The sequence below is a fragment of the Piliocolobus tephrosceles genome, chromosome 6 (assembly GCF_002776525.5).
Source record: "Piliocolobus tephrosceles isolate RC106 chromosome 6, ASM277652v3, whole genome shotgun sequence".
Taxonomy (NCBI): domain Eukaryota; kingdom Metazoa; phylum Chordata; class Mammalia; order Primates; family Cercopithecidae; genus Piliocolobus; species Piliocolobus tephrosceles.
This window is the reverse complement of record NC_045439.1, coordinates 90,906,943-90,912,336: the sequence shown is the minus strand read 5'-3', so window position 1 is coordinate 90,912,336 and position 5,394 is coordinate 90,906,943. Positions and strand designations below refer to the sequence as shown.

The window sequence follows — 5,394 nt, the reverse complement described above, 5'->3', positions numbered from 1 at the left end:
AAACTCTTTGTTATCTTCTGTTTCAGAGGATGGAGGAGGTAGGTGGATACTTATACCTTCTCTGTCCTTATTGGTTGCTAGAAACTTTACCCTTTCAGATTTAAACCTGAAACTAATATTCAAATGCACAATTCCTAAGTCAATTTGAGAAGTCTAACGGAAATTCAACTGGAATATCTTTCCAGGTTTTTCTTTGTTCTTTTCTTACCTTGGTATTATGTTCTCTACACTAGAGCCAAAATCTTTCAATATCTGGATATATCATAGCACATGAAAACTGCTCTCATTATATTTAATTCTCAGTGCTCTTCCTCTTTCTATCTGGGTTACTGCCTTTCTGGGATAACTGTGCAATTCCCCTCCCCAATTTCTGTCCTTTCTGCAGCCTTTATATGGAGTTAGACAGAAGGAACATTTGATGATTGGACTGAAACTCTTGAAATTATCTCCAAGCCATGGTGCAGGGAAACAGAACCCAAGCAAAGAGCAGGAATCCTGCTGGGTGAAAGAAATAGAGATTAGAGTTCACGACTGTGTAGGCTGCTGGGGTCAGTGTATTTGTAAGAAGAAAGTCTCAGAAAAGGAGTGAAAAATACCTGCACACACACACAAATTCCATCATATGTTTGACTGAATTGTAAAAGATGCATGGGTAGGCTAAGATTCCAGGTGACCAGAAGGCTAGAGAGTAAAGATCTCAGTACTGGACAGTGCTGGGAAGATTTTGAAGTTCAGGAGTACCCAGAGTAGACGTACTTGGTTAACATGTGAACTCTCAGTTGAGACTCTAGAAAGATCATACCATAGGAATAAGAACCATTTATTAGAAGTAAGGGGTACACTTTAGAAACTAGGGCAAAATTATAAAAGACTTGCCCTAACTAAGCCTAAAACCAATCCTCAAGTCTCAACATGATCAAAGTGATCATTTGGTGATTTTACTTCGTGCAAGAACAAAATTTAACAGTCTCTTAAGGAATATTACATAATCCAGAGCCTCTGCAATGTACAATCTACAACATTTGGCATACAATAAAATTATCAGACACACAAAGAGGCAGGAAAAAAGAGACCAATTACTAAGAAATGAAACAGTCAATAGAAGCAGACTCAGAGATGACCCTAGTATTGAAGTCAGCACACAATAACTTCTTTTCATTAATATTTTTTAGAAAACAGAGGAAAAAAGTATGAAATGGGTAAAAGAATAAGCTTTTCAATAGAAAACTAAACTATATTCTTAATAAACCAGGTAGACACTTTAGAAATAGAAAACAATATCTGAAATTAGAAATTTATTAGAATAACTTATCAGCAGACTGCACATAGCAGGAAATAAGATTAGTATACTTGGAGACAAGTCAAGGAAATTACTAGAACTGAAGCACAGAGGAGGGAAAATAGTGAAAAAGTTTCTCTTGTTACTCTGTTTCCCAAATAGTACCAGGTTATTAATTAAAATCTCTAGTCTCATTAATAATTAGAATTTTGCACTTCATTCAAAGTTGAATGTTTTTACTTCCTCAGCTTTGACCTATATAGGCCCGTAGTCAAAAGAAAATTCTCTTTCTTCACCTAGTTCTTCTCATGCACCCTACTAACCAGTTTCTGACTCTCTGAAGTTAGATCAGGGCAGAATGTAGAGGAGAAAATGGACAGAAATTTCTTTCTTTCTTTCTTTTTTAAGCACCTTCTTGCTCTGTGCCCAGGCTGGAGTGCAGTGGTACAATTGTAGCTCACTATAGTCTCAGTCTCCTGACGTCAAGACATCCTCCCTCTTCAGCCTCCCAAGTAGCTGGGACTACAGGTGTGCACCACTGTATGAGGCCAGGAACTTTTAAAGTTGACTACTATAGTGAGTTGGCTTATGTCTTCCGCGGACTTGGCAGGGTTCAAAGTTAACTCTTTCTCTTCCATGGGACTTTAAAAGATTCTTCAAAAACCCCTCCACTTCCTGTTTTTGGGCTGATACCTTTTCCTCTGGCTGGCTGCTTACAGCACCTTCCTTAGCCCCTAAGAATGCTGTGGTCCAGTCCCACAGCTTCCAAGAAGGTCCTGAACTGGTTTGCTCTTCCTCTCTCCACTAGAAATATGCACCTATTCTTTGTCTCATCAAAATCTGGGAGGGCAGTCAAATCCCAAAGCCTGTTCCCAGAGCCAAGTTCCCACAAGCCAGTCTTTCCTAAACTAGCTATCTCAGGTGCAAATCAGTCACCAGTCTGTTGGTTTCTGAAAGTTCAAGAGACACATATTGTGATTTCTAGTGGTCTGATTGGAGCCCATTTTCGTAAGCTTGAAGTGAGGAGCTTAAGAAAACTGGAGGCTCTCCAACCACCACCATCTCTCCAAATGTTCCATAGGCTTGAGGTAGGTAGTTGGCTGAGGGTCACAAAATCTTTTGCAAATCCAGGCAGAGGTCTTGCATCTCACTTTGGCTTGTCTGGGGACTGTGTAATAAAGGGTTAACTCACAGGCTTATGGTGTTCAACCCCTGCACATTCCAAAGAAAGGGTCGGCCTTTGTATACCTGAGGTCTTGGACGACGTCAGATGACTTAATGTTAGTAATGTGATTTATGATGCGGGCCTTAGGCTGCACTGTGTTTGACCTCGGGGAAGGCCAGAGACTGAATAACAAAACCCTGGACACCAAAACTCTCTGATGAGCTTCTGTGGTTGGCCATACTTTGTGTGTACCACCACACGTTGTTCCTGGGAGAATTAAGTACTCTCTGTACAACTCCTCTAGGAGAGGACAGTGGCAAGCTCATACCTGGTCTGTCCTGGACTCTCTCTCTCTCCCTTTCTTTTCTTTCTTTCTTTCTTTCTTTCTTTCTTTCTTTCTTTCTTTCTTTCTTTCTTTCTTTCTTTCTTTCTTTATTTCTTTCTTTCTTTCTTTCAGAGTCTTACCCCGTCGCCTAGGCATGCAAAGGCATGATCTCAGCTCACTACAACCTCTGCCTCTTGGGTTTTCAAGTGATTCTCCTGCCTCAGCCTCCTGAGTAGCTGGGATCACAGGTGCCTGCCACCACGTCTGGCTAATTTTTTTGTCTTTTAGTAGAGATGGGGTTTCACCATGTTGGCCAGGTTGGTCTTGAACTCCTGACCTCATGCTCTGCCGCCTCGGCCTCCCAATGTGCTGGGATTACAGGCGTGAGCCACCAAGCCTGCCTTCCTTTGCCATTTTCATCTGTATTTTTTCACTCTAATAAACTAAGACTGTAAGTATCACAGCTTTTCTGAGTTCTACGAGTTTCTACCAAATCATTGAACTTGACAGTAGTCTTGGGAATCCTCCATGCTGGAGCCAAAACAGAAACAAACATAATGACTTTTGTAGCATACTGCTGCAATATTATTTTTAAAAACTCAAATCTTCAGAGAATTACAGAGGTTAATGTAATACCAACGTATCCATTGCCTACAATTAATAAATACTTTTTATCATATTTGTTTCAGTTCTTCCTTTATTTTCTTTGTTTGGTTAAGAAATAAAACATTGTAGGCCCGGCGTGGTGGCTCAAGCCTGTAATCCCAGCACTTTGGGAGGCCGAGACGGGCGGATCACAAGGTCAGGAGATCGAGACTATCCTGGCTAACATGGTGAAACCCCGTCTCTACTAAAAAATACAAAAACTAGCCAGGCGAGGTGGCGGGCGCTTGTAGTCCCAGCTACTCGGGAGGCTGAGGCAGGAGAATGGCGTGAACCCGGGAGGCGGAGCTTGCAGTGAGCCAGGATCCGGCCACTACACTCCAGCCTGGGCGACAGAGCAAGACTCCGTCTCAAAAAAAAAAAAAAAAAAAAAAAGAAATAAAACATTGGGAGGCAGAGGTGGGAGGATCACTTGAGCCTAGGAGTTTGAGACCAGCCTAGGCAACATAATGAGACCTCAACTCTACAAAAAAATTTAAAAAATTACTGGGGAGTGGTTGTGCATGCTAGTAATCCCAGCAGCTACACAGGAGGCTGAGGTGGGTGAATTGCTTGAGCCCAGGAAGTCAAGGCTGCAGTGAGCCATGAAGGCCCCACTGCCCTCCAGCCTGGGTGAGAGAGTGATACCCTGTGTCAAAAAAAAAAAAAAAAAAAAAAGGAAAGAGAAGAAATAAAACAGTACATAATAGACACACATCAAGTTTCCTTTGAACCCCACCCAGTGCTGGTCCCTGTGGCAATCACTCCTCTGAGATTGATGAACATTCTTCCTTTTGGGGTTTTGATACTATTTTCCTGTGTATTTTTGTTGTTGTTGTTGTTTGTTTGTTTGTTTTTGAGTTAGAGTCTCATTCTGTTGCCTAGGCTGGAGTGCAGTGGCGTTATCTCGGCTCACTGCCACCTCCGCCTCCCAGGTTCAAGTGATTCTCCTGCCTCAGCCTTCTGAGTAGCTGGAATTACAAGTGTGCACAAACATGCCCAGCTAATTTTCGTATTTTTAGTAGAGATGGGGGGGTGGGTTTCACCATGTTGGCCAGGCTGGTCCTGAACTCCTGACCTCAAATGATCTGCCTGCCTTGGCTTCCCAAAGTGCTGGGATTACAGGCGTGAGCCACTGCGCCCGGCATTCCTGTGTATGTTTGTATCCCTTTATGGATGTGCATGTCATCCTAGCACAGGGACCTTGCCATCTTCTCTGCATCACTCCAGTTTTGACAAGCACATTGGTGAAGTGTGCATACTTGACTCGATATCAACCCAACAAATGTGGATTGGGAAGTGTTTGCCAGGTGTCAGGCCTTGTACTGTGGGCAAGTAGTGTCAGTTCACTACTCTCATGCACCCCTGACCTGATGACTATGATAGTGACTTGCTGAACTCAGTACATATGTTCTGAATGGTCCTTCCTAAATACTCACTATTCCCTCAGCACTTGAGGATTCTTCCCTAAGTCAGACCTAGACATGATGAAGGAGAATATCAGGAAGAGACCAAGGCCACAGTCAGGCCAAGCATTTTTTGGAGTTTCTGGTTCCTCTCTTCAGAGCACTGACCCAGTATCCTGGGCTGGTTTAGACTCTCTGAGGGTTGTGAGCTTTGCAGCTTATCAATAAGAGGGAGAATAATGCTCGCCTTCTAGACTCAGTCAGGAGTGTTTATTAAGTTACTTGTTTCCTGTATATCAGGCTCAGCAATCAAGCCCTACTCTGTATCATAGCTTGATCAGCCCTCACTAAGTCTATACAGAGAGAGTTAGTATAGATGGGACCCACTCTATTGGCCATTGACTTACCTTGATGAATGATCTGTCTTTCTAGAAACGGTTTCTAAACCCTTAAGATAAAGTGGCTTTAAAGGGCTAGATGACTTTTCAAGTTCCTTAAAGCCCAACCATAGGCCTTTAAAATTCTGAGAACCCTAAAGCCCAACCATAGGCCTTTAAAATTCTGAGAACCTCAAGAC

General features: G+C 42.6%; 1 non-coding gene across 1 annotated transcript; it reads right to left on the bottom strand.

The window, feature by feature from the left end:
• Positions 1-4,565: 4,565 nt before the first annotated feature.
• Positions 4,566-4,669, bottom strand: LOC111527214. The gene has a single exon (XR_002726590.1). It is a non-coding gene; the product is annotated as a U6 spliceosomal RNA (small nuclear RNA).
• Between the last annotated feature and the right edge of the window lie 725 nt (positions 4,670-5,394).